The sequence below is a fragment of the Dromaius novaehollandiae genome, chromosome 2 (assembly GCF_036370855.1).
Source record: "Dromaius novaehollandiae isolate bDroNov1 chromosome 2, bDroNov1.hap1, whole genome shotgun sequence".
Classification (NCBI taxonomy): Eukaryota; Metazoa; Chordata; class Aves; order Casuariiformes; family Dromaiidae; genus Dromaius; species Dromaius novaehollandiae.
In genome coordinates, this window is record NC_088099.1 from 10,898,973 (window position 1) to 10,919,820 (window position 20,848).

Sequence of the window (20,848 nt, forward strand, 5' to 3'; positions counted from 1 at the left end):
GCCACATGTTGCTGGCAGCAATTGGCTGAGGAGGCCGCGCCGCGCCGCGGCCCCCGCCGGAGCGGGGCGGTGAGTGGGCACGGGCGGTGCCACTCACCGGGGAGCGCGGCCGGGGCGGCCGCTGGGGGCGGGGGGGTTTGTTTGGGGTTGGGTTTTTTTTACACATTCTCTCTCCCCTCCTCCCCCGGGTTTTTTTTGTTGTTGTTGTTGGTGCCACTCTCGCAAGATGGAAGCGGAGGGCAGAACAATGCCGGGGAAGCCAAAAAAAAAAAAAAAAAAAAAAAAAATCAAACGCGGACAGCAAGGAAAACCTCATAATTTGCATGACAATACAGCACAGACGCTTGCGGCGCTTCTTCCCGACAAGACTTTCTTCCATAAAAAAAAAAGAAAAGAAAAAAACACATACAGAGCAAAACTAAAGGAGGTCGAAACTTTTCCCCCCCGGCGCCCTCCCGCTGCCGCGTCTCTGTCCCCCCCCGGGGCCGCTCCGGCACCGGCAAGCGCAGGCGAGCCGGGGACGCCCCGAAGGACACGCGAGTTTTGCCCCTTCCAGTAGCTCTGTAGCTTATATTTCTTATTCACAAATATTTTAATTATAATTTCCTGGGCAAATATTGTACCTTCTCAAAACTGCCAGGTAATAACCGGGCGAACATCAAACTGACGCACCAAAAGCGTCATGAAACAACGAAATGCCACTAAAAATGCCGACTTCTTTCAAACAGCGAAGTTTTGAGCAGCTTTGGGTGAAATTTGTCAATACATTTCATTTTAACAAAATTTAAATTATCTTTATGCCTTCCTAACTACGACATTCGGCTGGATGGCAAGATGTATTTGAGAGTTATGTCATACGGATGAAATTGTTTTACGCCAGAGCAGTTAATGTGCTAGTCATTTAAAACTTGGGCTGTTTTGCCACATATAAGAAATAAAATGATAAATAGTCTAATAAATGAAATCTTTTAAAATCTTTTTAAAGTCTTCGCAGTACTGTTATTCACGGCTCTTATTTGTAAACTAAATTATTGTTACTTGATAAAATCCCATTTTCCTCTGAATAACTTACATTTAAGGGACCTAAATTCATTTTCTCAAATGATTTGGTGTATTTTTAACCAGGATAACAAAAACCTGACGTCAGCAACATTTTAGTGTAGAGCGTTCAGAAATTTTCATGTAGTTTTCTTGGAAAACACGCGAATGCGAAGGTAAAAATGAGTTTGAGGCACTTTGTCTGTTTTTAGCATGTTTAAGTACTAATATTTTGAAGATTCATGTTAATAGTAATCCAAATTCAAGAGCTGTATTTGAATTATGCCTAGACTGGAAATATTCTAGATGTTAAGACTGAAAGGTGAATGATTCTGAAACATAAATCTTTATGGCACAGAGCAAATGTTTTGTTTGCGAAACAGCAGCATTTGCTCGGACTCCCTAAAAATCTATTCTTCTTAACTGAATACTGAAAACCACACTGACCTTTTTGTCTTGATTTCTAAGACTGCAAATCTGTCTGTAATGTTTTATTTAAGTTTAGTTACTTCTTTCTGCAAATGCATACAAAATGTATAGTGTGACATACGTTTGCATTGTTTTAAAGGATATGTGATAAAGCTGAAATGTCATCTAATTTCATTACTGTCTTGTTTAAAACTTTTATCTAACATCCTTTGGAGCCTTGCTATTTAAACACAACTCCAGGTCTGTCGCACCAGATTTTTTCGAGTATTTTCCATCCCTGACGATCCTAAGATAAAAGTTGATTTTCCTTCTTTCCCATGAACAAAAAGTCTTTTCCGAATATTCACTGCAGCTTCCTATATGCGTTTTTTCAAATTAGCCTAACTTCAGGAGTGCATGTTTTAAGGAGGAGATTCCCTGTGGAACGAAAGCACCACACCTTTTCATAAACAAAAGCAACATCGAGGATCATCATTTGAAAATGGACTTAGTAGTGTTTGCAGCCGCGAAGCTTTCCTGGGTTTTGTGTCTTATCTTCTCCTGCTCATCTCTGGAGATCCGCACCAGACACTTCCGACTTCCCCGCGCACTCCAGACCTCTTAGCTTTATTAAGAAAATGATTTCATTCTGGCTAAGATTTGAATCTAATTAATCTGTCTTGCATTTTTTAAATGATCAACTACATTCAAGCTGCATGCTATTCTTCAGAGACAGCTTAAAAATATTAATTAAGTAAAGAGTGCATTTTCCATTTATTTTAATTACATTGATACAGTTTCAATAAATAAAATAGTTCTATGCTTCATCAAATCAAACAAAGTTGAATGCAAATTTTTCTATTGATTATTTCTCTGTTCACATTGGCCCTTTTGACTGTTTATTTTTGAGTAGGAAAAAGATGCAGACGTGTTTGGGGGTTCCCATTAGTGACACTGAAGTCCAGCTGTCTGAAAACAGTCAGCCCTGCCAGTTGGTTACACCCGTCGGCTGACAGAGCCCTATAACGGTGGCATCCTGGTGTCATATTGTTTGCAAAGATAATCAGTGATATAAAACTGGATGCGCCTTTACAGGTATTTTTAAACATAGCAAGATTTTCTTTTATTATACTTTTCCAGGTAAATACAAAAAACTATCAGATCTCTCTGATCCCTCACATGCGATGCTTACTGACTGCAGTCAAAATACTACAAAACAAGTTTGATTTTGATATTCAGCTTAATGACAGGTGGCATGTTTTGGATTTGCAGGTGAACCCCTTTCCAGGGATAAACCGCAAAGCAGCACGGAGACAGCCTTGTTAGCAGGAATGTCAAAACCAAAAGTCATTCTATCTAATTCAGCGATAATTCTGCCCTTTGGATGTTTAAGCAGCAGCAGCAACTGAAGGAAAACAAAGTAGGGGGGAAAAAGTTTCAAAATACCTGGGAATTCACAGCAGGGGTTTTGAAACATGTGCCCTATGCGTTCCCGAGCAGCTGGAGTCCTTTTGTAATTCGGGCCCCATCCTGCCCACCTTCATCTGAGAAATTCTTTCTAAATCAATGGAGTTAATTAGACTCGCAACTGGAGCACAATAGTAGATGTTTCCAGGGTCAGGCTTTATGATAAGTAAATCAATATTTCACGAAAATGCCTGTAATATTGAAACCTTAATTGCATTATGATTAGGTTTACATTCACAGAATATAGATAAAAATATTAATTTAAGTTTTAACATGAGAGACTAAATACCGTTATTATGAAAGCCTGATTAAGAAGCTTCTATAAAATGCCAACTCCAAAGCCATTTAATGGTGAAACATTGTGAGAAATGCATGATTTTACACTGTGATCTTGTTACAACTAAATGTGGCTATCATCAAAATGCTCAACTTATTTTATGCATCAGGACTGTACATGCCAAGAATTTAGAGAACTGTTAGGTATTGGTTTTCTCTACTGTCACAAAAGCAGATTATTTTTGTTAAAGTGTTATTTTACTATTGTAGTAAAACGGGTATTTATTTATTTTTTCTCAGGTGGAAACAAACTAGCACAGTTTACATACAAGAAAGTATTTTCAGAATAGTAGCCAGTGCTGCAGAAACATATGAGATCAGAAATCAAGATTTGTTCTTTCTGCCTTTGACGCAAATATTGTTCTTTCCATCTTTCCTCCTAATACTGATAGCCTCAGGACAAACATAGATTACATTCGAAAATCATTCTTCATTATATTGATCTAAATTCACCTGTAGCCTACCTGAATCTGAGGTCAGAACATTTTCATTAGTTTTAAATTGTTTACACTATAAATTTAACATAGCAAAATGCTTTTATCAGTAGCTGGAAGTTCTAAAGCAGATGGTTTCCAAAGTCCTGATGTGCTTCACAAGAGCCCAACTCCTGCTGAGCTGCTGTTTGCACTGACCTTCCATTTTTGACGGCAGAGAAGGACCATTTGGGGGAAAACACAATACCTTTTATGAAAGTGCATTAAGACAGCATTTTAATTGGTGTGTAAAGCAGGTCTAACAGTTGTCACTCAGCAGAAATACAGGACACCGGTAGATCAATGGAAGTTTGGCCACCAGTTCTATTCCACCTTATTTAAGGTTTCTAACTGGTGTTACCATTGCTTTAGGGTCCCTAATTAGGGTCTTGCTTTTATATCGTGACCCATACAGAAATGGTGGAAGTCTGAACAGTGTTAGCAATATCACCAGCAACATAGGTCCTGGAGCTGGACTTTAACTGGTTATTTGGCAAAGGCAAGTTGGCCAGAGATTAAATAAAATCCATCTTATACTTTCACTATATCTAACAGAGAAGATCCCCCCCTGCACAGCCCCCAATTCCTTATTTTAGAAAGCAATTTTCTTTTCTGTTTCTCCTCCTACTGAAATACATGACAAAATGCCCCTTGGTTTCGATAGGCGCAGAAGCAGGCCCTTGGTTAGTAAAGCACACAGACGCGTTGTATCTGTGTGCCGTTTTTAATACAACTAGATTCCTTCCAGTAAGGACACAACGAGAAGAGAAAGAAGACCCTGACACCTGTAGAAGGGAGACAGAGAGAGACTAGGTAACGTCCAGAAAGGCCCTTTTCTTTTCTGAGTCACAAAAGCATTGAAGAATATCAAAAAGTTTTGCTTTTTCTGGCTATAAAAAGGGAAAGGTAAAATGAGTGTTTTACGCAGTAATTTTTAAAATACGCGCTTTAAATTTATGCCTTTAGATTTCACATGGAGTCATAAATACTGTTACAAAGTGCCCATCCTATGTTTTGCATTTTGCAGCTAACGAGACCCGCTGATACACACGCGTTCGATTCTTTCAATGAATTTCCAAACAAAACTCTGTAGATTTAAAAGTCTTTTTAAACTGGGAAGACTTTAGAGTTTGCTGCTCTACTGATGCAGGTATGTCAATGTACACTACATGAAGATATGGTCTCGAGGCTTCCAGCTATGCTCAGTCACTTGGTGTTTGACCAAACTATCTCTGAAGTCTTTTTAATGGAAGAAGAGGAGCAACAGTGCTGGTTTACATGCCCAGAAACTGTCACCTCCAGAACAGTGGTCTCAGAAGTGGCACAGAAAACAACCTCCACATGCCTGTCGCTGGGTTCTTGTAGACCTCATCGGGAGGTTTGGAGGGGCAAAGAAGGAAGTGTTCGTGCCTTGATCCCTTCCACACGCACTGACAAGCTTCTCATGCAAAGCAAATCGTAAAGGGGAAGTCAGAGTGTCTAAAAAGATCTGCTGTTTGTCACTTTTTGTATGATACCTACATTAATAGATAAGCCATATAATATAATAATTAGAGAAATTAAAGCCTCTGGGTCAGCTTGCTTTCTAAACTACTATAGTATTTGAAGTAGTATCAGCTGTAGTGTTCTGCTGCTCTAAGATAGTATGACAAGACTAGAGTAATTTTCCCATTTGTACACTTGCTGTCTACCTGTAGCCAGGTGCTTGATTCAACTGCAGCTGACTTCAGTGGGAACTCCAAGCACCGAGCAAAGAATTTGCCTCAGGCTTTGAAAGAAAAGATCATCTTCCCTCTTCCCTCCTTTCAGTGACTCACTCTGCATATGACACTGTTGTTCAAAGAGTCTTCCAACAAATCCCAAAGATTTCTCTTGAATTAATATACATTTTTAAATAGTTAGTAACACTAATAACGGGCCACACGACTCCTTCAGATGCAGACCTCAGGAACATTTAGGGGCTCTTGCACAACAACCTCATACTGCACATGCAATTTAGTTTCCACAATGAATGACACTCTCTGAAACACAGCTGCTCCTAAGTTTTGCACATTACATTTCTGGGGCAATTAAAGGGAATTAATGAAAATCAGTACTTTTAGAAAAACTTCCTCTGAAAGTCCTTCTGCCATTCCTCTGACCCTCCTATCAGTGGTCCTGAAGGCATTATGCTTCTCTTGGTCCCCATGAAGCTGCCAGATCGAGACCTCAGGGTAGATCGAGACCTCAGGATGGACATTAAGCACACCCGGACAAGAGCTGCCGGTGTGGTGCTTGGGTCACTCGCTTTGTGCCTGAATGTGTAATTCTCCCCCAGATCGCCTGGGAGGCCTGGAGAGGGGCGCTACAGCCAAAGCTTGTGCCGTCTCATGATGCCCAGGATGGCACATAGGACAACAGGATACGAGTGCCTGACTTCACGAGGAAAAGGAAACTATGTCTTAAAGTATTCCCTCATTCAAAAACATAAATGTACTGAAAGAGTTTTAAATTTTATTTATGGCTACATTAATAATAGAAACACTCTGCTCTTCAGCACTTTGAGCAAATGAAGAAGATGCCTTTGGGAGCAAAGGCATGCGCTAAGGTCTACCTTTTACCAAGTCATTATCTCCATTTCACTATTTTTAATAGTTTTGTTCCTTTAGCTAAGTTAAGTGTTGGGATTGATTATCCTGTCTTCTGGTTCAGGACGTTAAATATTTGACCTCTAGCCACTGGGAACCGCTTTGTATGCCAGGTCTTGGCTGTGCCCCCCTGGCCATGCTCCACAACGTATGCGTGTCTTTCACACCGCCTTCCTGCTTCCAAGAAGCCAAGGCAAAGCCCACGAACCACCTAAGGCCCCTTAGGCCTCCAGTCAAGGGCTTCAGTGAGATGCAACTGGTCCCTAGGTCTCCTGCTCATCCAAAAGGGTTCAACAACAAACACAATTCCTTTTCATTTACATTCAATATATTCATTACTCTGCTGTTGATCACAATTAAAAATCAACTGACACAAGTATCATCCCTTTAGAAAAATCACCATAGAAACAATACCAGAGAATTCCCTTAAAAAAGTGAAGATTTCCCTTGCGTTTAAGTGTGGACTGCCAGGCATTACTCACGCACTGTTAAAAACTGCAACATATCCAGTGAGTCATTAGTTTAAGACTATATACATAAATACACTCTCCTTCAAAGACAGAGATGGTTTTGCCTCAGTAAACATGTATCACAAATGACCAACTTTTGATTTTGTTTTGTCCTGTTTTACAGCCTGTGCCAAAGAAAATGTGAACAGTGTCCTCCCTCGTTCAAATACCTGCCTGAGAAAGGAGGCAACAAAAAACAAGGGCAGCAAAGGAAACAGAAGGCAAGAAATACTAGTAAAGGGTAGTCAGAGAGAGTCATTTTGAATATATCCCATAGCATGGTAGTAGGCAAGACGAATGGAAACAAAAATATCTGCGAGGAGACAGAGTACGCAGATTCTCCACAAACAGAGAGAATTTGAATATCGCAGCTTAAAGTAAGAAATTTTTTAAATTGAGAAATTTTCTAATTTAAACTAATCTAAGCTATGGTACTCATTTCCTACAATATATCAGCTGATTTCCATTTCTTTGTGCCAATCTGCAGTATATTATTAATCACGCATACTTTTCTACAGGATCCTTCTTCTGGGGGATCACTGACAAACTCGCACAGATTTCAGTGGAGTAGAAGAAGGTCAGTCTGCATAACACTTTGATCATATGGAAGTAGAACAAAATATGCTGGAGTCAAAGTGGAGGGTGCTCTACAAGTAATAATAATGCAAATTTAAAGAAAATTCAGCATTGGTCACAAAAAGAGCTGATAAATAGTTTATTCATAAACTATTGCATATTTAGGGAAGATAATAATATAAAGGCACTGTATCTTCCCTTTGCATTACTAGCTCTGCTGCAGATAAATAGCACAGCTGAAAGGAACCAGATTAATAAAGACAGTTTTCTCATTCGCTTTGTAGTAGAGCCAACCTGAAAATGAGGAAAAACAACAAGATTGAACTAATTTATGTTCTGCAAGCTCTTATAGAAACGTTTCATTTCTTTTTCTTAATGCAAGGAGTTTTAGAAGCTTGCTTTCGCATTTTTGGTGGTGTAAATCTTCCCATTGCTGCTTAATTCTATTTCCCTCCTTCTCTTTTTCTTCCTCCACTTTTCCCTTTTTTGTCACTTACTCAGGCAGAGAAATAAACATTGAAGAATAGATAGAAAAAAACTAAAAAAGACAGTTTAAAAAATGCCAAGTAAAACCAACTGGTTTTTCCCTCCCAAAATCGGTTTCTGCTGGGAATATGAAGTTTGTCAAAATCACTGCAAACATGTTCCATACTAAAGAGAAATCTCAATAAAATAACTTATTAAAATTTTTAGTCTAACATTATCATGCTATTTTGGCGACAATGGACCTTTAACTTTCTCCTATCAAAATTGAGTTTTCCTTTCCCACTTCAACTGAAAGACATGGAAAAAGAGGAATAAATCCCAGGAATGAAACTGAGATTTAGCAAAGTTGAGGAGAGATCTCCTATTAGGACAGATGCATGCAGGGCTGGAGACACCCTCAGAAAAACATATTTTTGAAGCAGCACCACGCTTTAAAATTTTACCTTTTGATTATATGTTTTGTGGCTATCAGAAAGGTAAATGCCTGTAGCTTTTTTCCTCCTAAAAACAGGAAGGGCAACGTGTACTACAGCTATAACTGAGATATTTTTTGATATATTGCCCTGATTTAATTTCTTACTATTCCTAAAAAGAAATAGCAGATTTCATAAATATATGCACGCGCGCGCACACACACACACACGCTGGTTTTCCCTAGCACTTCACCAGAAGATCTCATGAAGAGTCATATTCACACATAGTCCCAACCCTGCCCCAGGCACAGCAGTGGAAAAGATGCTCCGCAGACGTCTAGCAAGAGGCAGAGGCACCCTGTCCCAACAAGGAGTGCAGGGTGCCCCGTGCGAGGAAAGGTTTACGCATGAAGCACATGTATATCACACCTAGTTTTCAGCTGGAAGTTAATTTTAAGCAAATATGCAAATTTTTGGTGATCATGTTAATATTCAGCACTGCTTGAAAAGTTTCACGTAGAAACAGAGCACTCTTAAAACAGGGTTGTTCAATTTTGTTCAGATCAGCAAAATACATTGATCGGTTTATGGCCTCAATGGCATAAAATCAGATTGTCCTGCTGAGAGCTGGACTTTGCATCCGGATAGCGAAGGCGATTAATGTGCTGCAATCACCTATAGACAGCGAGCTCCCTACCGAGCGCACGTCTGAGCATGGGCTGCTCCTACGTGCAGGGTGAGTTGCCGGAGGGGAGTGCCAGCATCTCTGGTAGACCTCCCCGCCTTGTCTCCTCAGCGGCAGGAGGCCTTTACCTACTCTGCCTCTGCGAGAACTGCATCACGTTCACCTCTTTAATCAACGGCTTTTTAAACAGGAACAAATCCGAAATGCAAATAGGGAGCAACATGAAGTCCTGAGACTGAGGGCTTCTGCAACTGGCCTGCAGCTTTGCCACGTATGAGTTACACAGCTCGTCCTAAACTCACGATGGAGATCTGTTTGCCACTTCTCAGGTCCTCTCCAAAACACAAGTCACTGCAGCTGTAGCAGTCTGCACTGGGGGAGATCTGTCCTGGTCTATTTTTATTCACATGTATGAATCACACTCCCATTCACCACAGCTAGAAATAAAATAGTAGTCCAGCTCAAAGTTTTAAATCACTTAGAGCTTAATTAAGAGCATGATAGAACAGAAATAAAATTTAAGGTGCAGTCAATGGGTAAATTTGTGTAGACACAAGCTCATGTGCCTGCTATATGCCTCAATCTGGTAATTTCATGCAAAGCAAATTTCCCACTCAATTTTTACCCTTAGACATAACATAGACTAGCATAATAACTATCATTATGTGAAAATAAAACAATTCTGAAATTGCAGGGTTTGGAAACATGACTATCATATGTATGACAGCAAAAAATGATATCTTTCTAGATCAGTTCATCTCATGCATGGATGAGGTTTGGATCTTGGCCCACTCCGATTGGTTTGCAATGCTGTGCGGTTTTAAAGTAGCTGCGAGGCTGGGCTAAGCAGGTGCCGGAGCATTTGCATTAAGGGGTCATAAGAGCAGCAGTGTACTGATTCCTTCCAGCCTCTATAGAAAGGCCCCTTGGTTAGCATAGTGATAATAACAAGGGTGCATTAAAACAAGAACATCAAGCTTCTTTTCTAGAGAGCCTTATGTCACTTTTAAATAGGGTGGTGTCACTTTTAAACTGGTTGAGTGGTGAGCTCCCCTTCTGTCCTATCCACGTGGGAAGATCCATGAGACCTGCACACTATGCACATGTCTGCGCATCCACCTGCATGGAAATGAGAGTTGGAGTAAGGCTGCAAATTACTTCTCATCCCAGCCATCTGAGTTGGCAATTTTTCAATGGGACTCCAAGTCTAAATGAGCCTCCTTTACAAGAAATTTCCCCACTGCATTAGGCTGTTTGCAGTGTATGCAAGGTTAGGCTAAAATGAACAAGATTATCCCGTTGCCCTAATAGCAGTTTGGTTCTGCCAAAGTTTTTACTCTGTATCCCAAATTCCTTTAGCTGATGGAGCAATAGAGGGGAGATGCTCAGGAACACGCTGTCCCTCTTTGCCATAATATCAAACATATTCCTAATTTCTCTTTGCAGTCCCCATTCTATCTCAGCAGTTGTATCTCCAGCTGTATCATCTTTGGAGCAACCTCTCCATATACCACTTGGATTTAGAAGGTGATGCATCTGCCTAAAGGATAATGAGGAGAAAAACAAATAAAGAAACCATCAAGATACTTTATCATTTTTAACCTGCTTCCCTTCCGTGGGTTTCCCACAGAGTCCTTACTCTTTTGTACTCTGTTGCTGAGTAGATCAGAATTCAAGGAGAAGACTATGGATCTGGAACCAAGCATGCTCTGTTGCTTTATCCCCCATAACAACACAAAATAGAGAGATCCAAAATACTGGCTTTAGTCCTGTTTGGTTTTAAATCTTGGTGATGATGTGGTAAGAAGGAGAAGAGACTTTCTTAAGAGTATAGGTGTTAACAAAATACATTTTTGTTTGCAATTTTGTTAACGCATTTAACAAAATAGGTGTTAAACAAAATTCACTACATTTGGCCAGAGAGCTGGACCTCACTGTAAGTAAGAGCTAGAGAACAAGGGTGCTATAAATTGCTTTCCAGTCACTGAGAAAGGGAATAAATCCAAAGTGCTTTTTATGGGACAAGAAATCAGGCAACTGTACTGTTTCACAGTTACAGTGTCAGGTTTAGGGCTACAATGAAAATTCATAATTTTTAAGGATGAACTCCCTGAACCGAGAAGACAGGTCGAGCAAACATGTCCCTCAGCTGCAAGTTAAGGAAAATGCGCCTGGACTGAAACTACCGGCATTGCTACCTCGGCTCCAAGAGCTCCTGCGCACCAGCAGCGTACCCGCTAACTGCAGGTCTAAGTGCCAACACGACGGCGCTTTTCCAGTGCATTCGGAGTTGTGGGAGCCCTTACTCCTTCCAGCTCTTCCCTCGCCGTGTTGAAGCTCGGGCCTCGGCCTCACCAGCCCGGCCTCGGCAGGGCGCAGCTGCCTCGCAGCCCGCAGGAGGAGCAAGCCGGCTTGGCGGAGGGATGCTCTTTCGATAGCCCAGCTCTGCCTCGTTGCAGAAGAGAAGGAAGGTCCGCGGAAGCAGAAGTGACGCTGCTCACAGGGAGATGGGTCATGGCTTCCCCTTCCAGCAGCTCGCACGTGTGAGACGAGCGCGGCGCTGCGTATGGGAGACAAGCCCGAAGGCAGCGTCCCAAGCTTAGGGCGTGCGCTCCTTCTCCCCCGCACATGGAGACCCTTGGGCCAGAGAAGCAACGGGCCGCATCCCTCCTGCCTGCTGAAGGGAGCTGTGAGCACAGGCTCCAGCCCAGAGCTGACTTCTCCTCTCACGCTAAGGCTCGCACGTTGGAGAGCTGTGTGGGAGGGCGGCATGGGGGAGCGGGGCCCGCGAGCAGCCAGCGCGTGCCTTAGCGCACCTCCCGGCTGCCACGCGCCGGCGCGGCCGGGCCCGGCTATCGGAGCCCTTCGGCACCTCCTGCCCTGGCGGCGACCGTCCCTGGGCAAACCAGCCAGCCAGACGTGGAGGGGACAGACCCGCCGGGCGCCGCAGGCAGCAGAGCTACACGGGTTAGCATCCCAGCGGTACCGATGCACGGATCCTGAGAGCGTGCGGTGTTCCGGCCTGCCGCAGGCACGCTTCCCTCGGAAGAGCGTGGCCCGGAGACACGGCCCCAGCTCGCGGGCGCCAGCTGCGAGCCGCGACGCCCTGCTGGCTCCTTCCACACACGGCCGCAGGAGACACCCACGTGCCACGCGGCCTCGTAGTCAGACGGAGACCATGTAACTGCCGGAAAGAGGGGAGGGCAGCTGGACTGCGATTTTGCATTTCGGCTCTTCTTGCTTCAGGCATCTAAATCCTTTACCGAAGTTAGCGCCCGATGTCAGAGGCAGGAGCTGCTGGCATCACGTGTTTCTCCTTAGAGCGCCAGCTCTCAGGCTGCTAAGAGCAGGGACAGCACATTCATCGTCAACAGAACTCCTGGATTATTTATCATTGAAGAAAATCAAGCACTCTTACTGATACATTAATTTAAAACATTAATATGAATCTATTTGTCAGTAAAACTGTAAATGATTAGGAGGGATGTGTGGTGCGGCAGATTTTACCGACAGGCACACCAAAGCCTACCTTAACATTTCTTTTGGTGAAATTCCGCTATAAACTCTGCGACTGAGATATGCTTTGACTTTAACACCTCTCCAGTGGCTTGCTGCTTTTCTTTATTAAAAAGGGTCTCAGTAGAGCTTTTTCTCTTGTTACAGATCACTTTTTGCCCCTTACAGTAGAAAATGTGTGCTCACACTAATTTCCTTATACCAGATTATTATTATTATTTTTAGTGATGATCAGATCTGAATAACTTGTCCTGGCAGAAAGATTTATGCATCTCATTTCAATAAGAATAGGCCTCGGTTTGATTTTAAAGGAAAGGCAGAGGGTTTTTTAAACAACAGAGGTAAAAGACGATTATAGAAACCTCTTGAAAAATAAAAGATGCAAGCATTTTATTCATTTCCTTACATTTGCCTAATAAGATTGTCAGCACAACAACAACAAAATTTATTTTAAAGCCTAGAGGATTTTTAACATAGTTGGTGTTGTAGCTTTTAATGGTAGGTGTAGGCTAGAGCTGCAAGCTGGGGGGATCTGGGCAGACGGGGTGGGGGGAACTGTTGGCTGACTGGGCTGCTGGGAGGAGAAAGGAAGGTGCCTGGCTGTGGGGGACGAAGGGAGCTCCCATCTGCAGAAGGTCAAGGCACTTGTCACTGAAAGCATGGTTCAACCTTTAATGACCCGTCAACATTAGGAAAATCTGCACTGGTGTAAAACCACCTCACAAGCTGGAGCAACAAATCAACACGTGGGCGTTGCACCTACTCCACGTGAAGGACAGAGCTGAAAACTCCTGTGCCCGCAGATTCCCGGTGCTGCCTATAGGGCTTCCCGGTCCCCCTCTGAATCCTCCAAGGTGCCTGTCCCCAAGTTCCACAACGTATCTGCAATACGGGAGACTCTCCTTTTCAAATTACTGGGTCTTTTTGGCATACAGTGGGGCAGACAGAGAGATGAGGAGGGCAGGAGGAGGATGGGGAAGAAGGGGATGATCTCCAGCTTCAGATCCCTTCAGATCTTATCACGACAGAATACAAAGTCCTCCAGAGCTAAATATGACAGCAAAGACCTTTGTTCTATACATTTCCATACATTTTTGGACTCTGGGAAGGTGAAGTGGTAAGTGGTTACAATACAGGCCACAGAGCCTGGAGTTCCTAGTTTTCTTCCACATCTGCCCATGACGCTTGGCACAATCTCTTGCATGTCGTTGCATTTCTCAGGTCCTAAGTTTTCTTATTTGTAAAATGGACATAGTGGAATGGCAATCCTTCACAAGAGTGTTGTAGAGCCAACTCATTAACATTTATAAGATATATTCAAGTTTTTAGCCAAAAGTTGCTCTATAAATTGCAAAGCTTCACCATCAAATCTTGTAACATCTGTTTCCCTACACAGCTGAAAACAAACCAAGAGAAAAAAATCCTGCATTCAGGTTTTGTTGTACTACCACAGCCATCTTCAATCTTCTTTATTGCAAAAACTGAAATGCTGTAGGTATGTATACCCAAGTGCCACATCCTTTCTGAATGAGATGGAAGTCTCATTTGGGACCACCAAAAGGGGCATGCACCTAGACTGCATGGATTTCTAGCTAACAGCAATTTTATGAACTCACTGGCTATGAGGTCAGATCTGGGAGCCAAGTGCAGAACTTCTATATAACACTGCTTACAAGAAGGTGAAAATCAGGTCAGGGACTGAAAAATACAATTAAATCAAACAAGACGTTCAAGTATTTTTACCTTGGCTTAAAAATAAGGAAGAGGGTCACAATGTAGTCAATTTAAATATCAGAGCTGACAGACAGATGTTCAGACTGATTCCTGTAACAAGTGCCATAAAGCAGGAATAAACAACGGTCGCTTTGTGAAAAATGCCCAAACCAGAACAGTACTACGGGACAACAAATAATCCACCTTTGTGGGAAAAACTGTAACTGGACTTCAAAGTGGCTCATAGTTCACTCATACTATTGTAGTGCCAACATGGCAACTTGGTGATCTTCCAAGATCTTATAATATATAACGGAGAGGAAAAGTCAGACAACCTCTTTCACCTCCACCCATAAAACATAAGATACAAAAAGGAAGGGCCTCTAGAATCTGAAGAGGTGGCTCTTCTAGGATAGCTAGTTTCATTAAAAAACAACAATGAGAGAAACAGCCTCTTGTTTCAGTGTAGTCTTGGGAAGAAAGAGGGGGGAAAAAAAAAGAGATAGGAATTGTTTGGCAAACCCCAAATATATGAACATCTGGACAATAGATTTGTTACCTGCAGGCTGGCCAGAGGAATGAACCGCTCACTCGCTACCTACAAAAGCCTGGTAGGTAATGAGGCTGTTACATTCCAGGATTATGAAAGAGGAAAGTAGAGGACACATTATTTATAATCACTAGCAAATTTAAGTAGAGACCAGGACTCCTAAGCTTTATTGCTAGCTCTTCACTTCTCTTGGGCATGCAATTTAACCTCCCCGTGAAAGATTTTTCATAAGCGCCAGAGGGATTCAGAAGCACAGGTCTCATTAATTTTCATTAGACTTGTGCAACTCAACCCCTTGGGTCCTTTGAAAATCTCCCTTCCTGTGTTTTTAGTTGACTTCCCTGTTAAGTAGGGATAATAATTACAACTGATCAACCTATTTAAATATTGCAGTTATAATATCACTATTATCTTCATAGATTATATTCAGCACTGAAATAAACGCATCATAATAAATAATGCACAACTTTAACATCTGTTCTGGTTAGTAAATAATTCACAAGTCAATAATTAATTTTCTAGCTGTTCATCTATAATTCATAAATATTTGCCAAATATTCAGAATTTGAAAAATTTTATCTGAACTATTACATGAACTTTTCCTTCTGATTATTACATATTCAATATTTGTATCATTTAGTTTCTCACCTAATTAAAAGAATTTTATTTTCTCTATGCTGACTGGGTGATTGAAATTTTTCAAATGCTAGGAAAAAGTCACTGCCAACAGCAAACCATGAATCTTCACTTAGTAAAATTTTTACCTGCCCACAAGACATTCTCAATGCTTTGAGGATTTGCTAACATTTTCACAAACAGCCTGGTCTAGTATGACTTGAGCCAATCTCAGTGCATTTACTCAACGTACATAGGCTTATGCTATTTGACTTTTTCCGCCACCTTGCCCACCTCACAGTTCTTCCATCAGCCAGTTCTCCAGTTTACTCCCAGTGCTTACCTATTTCAATTAATTAACATCTGCAGGATTATTTGGGATTTGATACTAGAACTTGGGGTGGGGATTTTTAGAGAATAATAACACAGCATTACAGAAAAAGATACCTCTCAAGTACTCATTCAACCATTCCCCAGAACCTTAAACGCTTTTCATAACCCGGCCACGTTAGAAAATGTGACAAAGGCATCTCTGACACATCAAACTATGGTTGCCTTGACCCCCCTCCCCCCCAAAAGAACCCACTTCCTCAATCACTGCTTTTTATTCTGCAAAACATATTTTGCTAAATGTTGCAAATAACCACTACCATCAGTGTGCAGTTATAACGGATCAAAAAACCTGAAAGATTTTGGTCATTCAACCTCAGGCACCTTCCTTGGCTGGTTAAACCAGGTAGTTTCTCTGGGCTATTGGGTCAACAGAAAGAGGCTCCTCCTGAGGCAATTCTGACTATGGGTCAAAATGGTTTGTGGAGATGCTTCTTGCTCTTTCTCCAGTGACTCCGTACAAGGTCAGAGCCCCTATGCTCCTAAGCACTTCACGGAGAAATGGAGGCCTTAATTGCTTACTGGAGATGTTCCTATTGCTCCCAAAGCAAGACGAATAAATACTGACTTACTCTTTTCCCCCTCGAAACAGATCTCTGCATTCACCAAATGTTGCTGATTATGTCTCTGAAACACTCTACAATCAAAATTGATCATTTTAGCCTGATTCTTCATAAGACTGAAAATATGAAACTAATTTTCATCTGGATCTAACTGGCTGTTTGAAATGGCTTTCTACGTGCAGGCACGGCCAGGCTCGTGCTTGTACAGGTTCATGGGTAAGGATATAGGGGTTAAAAATGGGCCTTGAAGATAGGCCCAAGGCATAGTTCTCCCTCTACAGCACTGACAGCTGTACTTCTTTCACTAATTAGGCTGCAGACACACTAAGCAATTAAACTACGTACATAGTCCTACTGAATGCAATGGGACTACTGCTGGGGCCAAAAATAAAACACAAGTTTAAAAGTGGTGAGTGGCGAGATCGATGGTAAGCAGAGCCAAAACCTTCATAGAGCAGCTCAAGTGCGGAGATGTCCTCTCTCATCAGCATTTCCAGACCTATTGTTCCACCAGAACCATTATATAGTTGTTATACAGCGAATATCCCTGAAACAGCAAAGTATCATTATAATGGATTTTTATTTAAGAGTTCATAGCATCCATAAGCCTTTTCATAACAACGTGCAGCCATCAAGCTCTGAAGAGTGAGGTTTTGAGAGCGGAAGAGTAGCACAAAGGTAATTCAATAAGACGTTAGCCTCACAAACAGTATCAAAAGACTAACTTTTACATAGATTGTGACATTTACTGCTCAAGCTAAGAAGATTTTTCTTGCTCATGTTATTTTCATTAGGTAGCTACACTTGTTATGGATTTTTTCCCACTCAGGCGCAGATGAATGAGACAAAAAGCCAGATATTTAGAACATTAATATAATGGCCTGGTACATTGTAAATAAAGCTTTGTCAGTTGTTCATTGGCTTTAAGTGGCTCTTTTATTAATCCACCATTTTTAGGTCATCCCTACAGTTTAATCGAAAATAGCTGTAACAAGTACTAGCACTTGAATATAAGCATCACCTACAGATGTAGGAAGTAGACAACAGGTTTGTTCATTGTGCTTCTCTGTGAGGATCTTTGCAGGTTTTGAAAGTGATTTGGTGCAACCGAGGATAGGGCCTTCATTGTTACTAATGATAAAACAAATTCAATGGGCTTTGAAACAACCTGAATACTTAAGGCGATCCCACACTCCAGGCTGACAAAGGCACTGCTGCCGGTTACCTTGTACCTGCCAGCCTAGTCACTTGTGTACTTGCTTAGGAACAGACACATGTGGGTTTAGTTCCCTCCTCAGCCTGAGAGGACTCATGGTGATGTACGTCACTGACAAAAGAAATAAAACACTGGAGTATTTGCCTGTGGCTGTGGTGGCATGTGGCCAGATAGAGTAAGGAACACGAGGCTCACTGGTATAGAGGGAAGCATAGCGAGAGGAAGTCTGACTCTGTGGTGTCCTGGTTAGGTTATTTCTGAGGGAAGGAGGGGACTTTGGTTCTAGTTCCATTTTGGGAGCTATTGATGCACGCTGTGTTTAAAAGTCACTAGTAAAATACATAAACAACGTGAGAATGGGCACCAGAAACCTGGCCCAGCAACTCCTTCTCCTCTTCCATCTGTGTTTAAAAACCCAGAACAAAATGTGTCAGGTCATACTCTAAATAAACAATTTAGGTAACTGCATCCAAGAAGTAATTTTGGGTTACAGAAACCAATTTTAGTGTATGATTAGTTAAGCCTGCAATTAAACTCTCTATCATAGGAAGACAGTCATATCTCTTTTGGGGGCATTTCTTACAGCCTGGTGTAGACCTCTTCCTTTCCTTCCCTATCTCTCCCCTAGGTTTGCATGCAGCTGTTACAAATCGCACTGTTTTTCCAGACTGGACTCTAACTTTTTGGAGCTGCAAAGCTGAGTGTGGCAAGCGCTAAGTTCTCTTGAGGATCAGACATCGAAGTTCTGCATAACTTACTCTGTAGTCATTTAGAATACATTTTAGATTCTCAAAAATCCCATTTAGCTGCTTCCTAATTTATGGACCTCAAAGGACCATAAACTGTCAAGCTTTCAGAGAAGAAAACCCCTTTCATAGCCTTTTAAAGGGTTGCTCTTGGGTCTGCCCTAAGCTGCCTAGATCCTAGCAGTGATGAGAAGGTGGGTGGCGAAGTCTGCTGGGATCTACAAATCAGCAATGCCGCTGCATATTGGCGGGGTCGCTGCTCCCACAGATACTTAAAATGAAATGGACATTCACTGGCAGAAGGTCTCCCTGCTTCACTGAGGAGAGCATCCTGACCATGATGTTTCCTCTTTCTATCTCCATAAGTATTTAATTATTCCATGTCAAATTCCACTGACAAATGTCATTGTCTCCAACTGCTGCTGTTCTGTTTTTCTTGAAAACTGGTTGGTGTAAAAGCTAATAACAGAATAAGGTTCAGGGGTTTAATTCCCATTCAGATCTCCTGATTTTCTGTATTTCCTGAGAGGTTTGTGCCTTAATCCTCTTTGGCCCTCTTGGGCAGCTCTCTGCGGAGCATACTAACCTTATGGAGGCTCTGCTATACACGTAAGCCCTCCCACTCACTGAATGGGTAACCTATGCACCAGGAATGCCTCTGAGACAGTGCACATCCAAACGTTGCACCCAATGCAGAATGATAGGCTTATGTCCTTCCATAGGATTAGCCTAAACTGACTTTTCTAAGACAGAGCAACACACTGAATTTCAGTCTTGTGAGTACTATGCTAGTACCATTACCAATGGACTATTCTTCCTTGTCCTTTGGAAACTCCTCACCAACACATCTAAGCTTGGTTAATAAACTAGTTGGTAGAGCAGTGAGATTTTTAACTAATAATGAGCATAAGAAACTTTTTTTGGAAACTGTTTATTCCTCACATCCCCATTACTGTAACCACGTTGGCGAGTTAAGGCTGAAACAGCATACACCTCATAAAATCCATGCTGCATCCAAAGAAGTAGTCTAAATCACAATAGGTCACCTGCTCAAAGGCACAAAGTGTGATGATCTGATATTTGAAAAGAACGGATGATAAATTTTGAAAATATATAAACACTGATAAAGATGCCCATTTCAGGCAAAAGTGACACAGAACAGACGCAGGCAGGCTGACGACAGGAGCACAGGAATTCACCGGAGTTTGCCCAACCTCTTCCTCCCCTTTCAGAAATAACACACTACTGGAAATGAAAGCAAGTCAATATCCCAAGGCGCGGATTTAGAAAGATGCATCAGACTTGTCCAAGTATTTATGAGAATCAAGAAACATTTTATAGCACACGCTATTGGAAATAATTTCACACACAATGGGAACTAACATTTTCATTTTCTAAAGCTATGACATTTTGCCTTTGGATGATTTTGGATAATTTGGATAATTTCACACACAACGGGACTAGCTTTTTCATTTTCTAAAGCTATGACATTTTTCCTTTTGATGATTTTCTTGGTAAATACTATAGTCCAGTGTCAGAAGGGGAGGAGAAAAAGAGCGACTGTACAATACTTTCTACAATACTTTCTATTATATGTATCACATGGTGTCTTCTGGTTCAGTGGACATAAACAGCTTTAAAGTTCAAGGCTAATTCAAATTGGATTTTAGAAACACAAAGTCTTAAAACATTTGCACCAAACTAAGGGATTACACTCTTATCTTATCCTTAGAAAAGCTTTTGAAAAAAATATGGTAGCTCAGATTTTAAATTGGGTCTTCAAAACTCTCTTGTCTGTAGCTGTGTCATCTGCTTGGTTGCCTATTGTCAAAAGGTAAAATGTCTTACAGAGAGAAGGATTTGCATAAATTGCTATCACCTGCTGGCCAGCCCAGGTTAATGAAAATGGAAAAAAAAAAAAAAAAAAAAGCACAAAGCCCGTGAGCCTAATCTTTCTTGACTGTTTCTGTGCCAAAACAGATGAGCAAAATATTACCGTGGTTATCTTCTTAACTTGCAGATTATTTGCAACCTGGGCCTAGTCTTGCTATCCCTTACTATCACTGAAATCTGTATCTTCACTCACTGAAATCAGTCTTCAGAAGGTGGAGGAACTTTTTTGTAGAGCAGATGCTTTTGGCCTTATCCTCCTCCCGTGGACTAGAAAAAAATGTAGTATAGGGTTCTGTGGGAACAAGCTGTACTTAAAAAAAAATTACACTTCAGTAGTTTGAGTAGAGCATATGCAGCAATATGACAGTCAGTCTATAAGTACCACTAAAACAAAAAGCAAGCCATTTGCCTGAGCAAATACTTTAAGCTAATTGTACATCTGGTCAAGAGGAGTCAAAACGGCAACCTACCAGAAGTCTACTGCTACCTAGAGATTAGTTACAAAGATGACAGAGCCAAACTCTTTGCGACAGTGATAGACAATATGCCAAGAGGCAGTGGCTGCAGACTGTGGCTTGGGAGATGCACGTGGCCCAGACAGGTTGTGGATCTCCACCCTCGATGGTTT

The 20,848-nt window shown here is 41.7% G+C and overlaps 1 protein-coding gene across 2 annotated transcripts in view; it reads right to left on the reverse strand.

The window, feature by feature from the left end:
- Positions 1-20,848, reverse strand: part of PTPRN2 (protein tyrosine phosphatase receptor type N2) — a 661,203-nt gene that overhangs the window by 112,693 nt on the left and 527,662 nt on the right. The gene's annotated exons all lie outside the window — the stretch shown is intronic.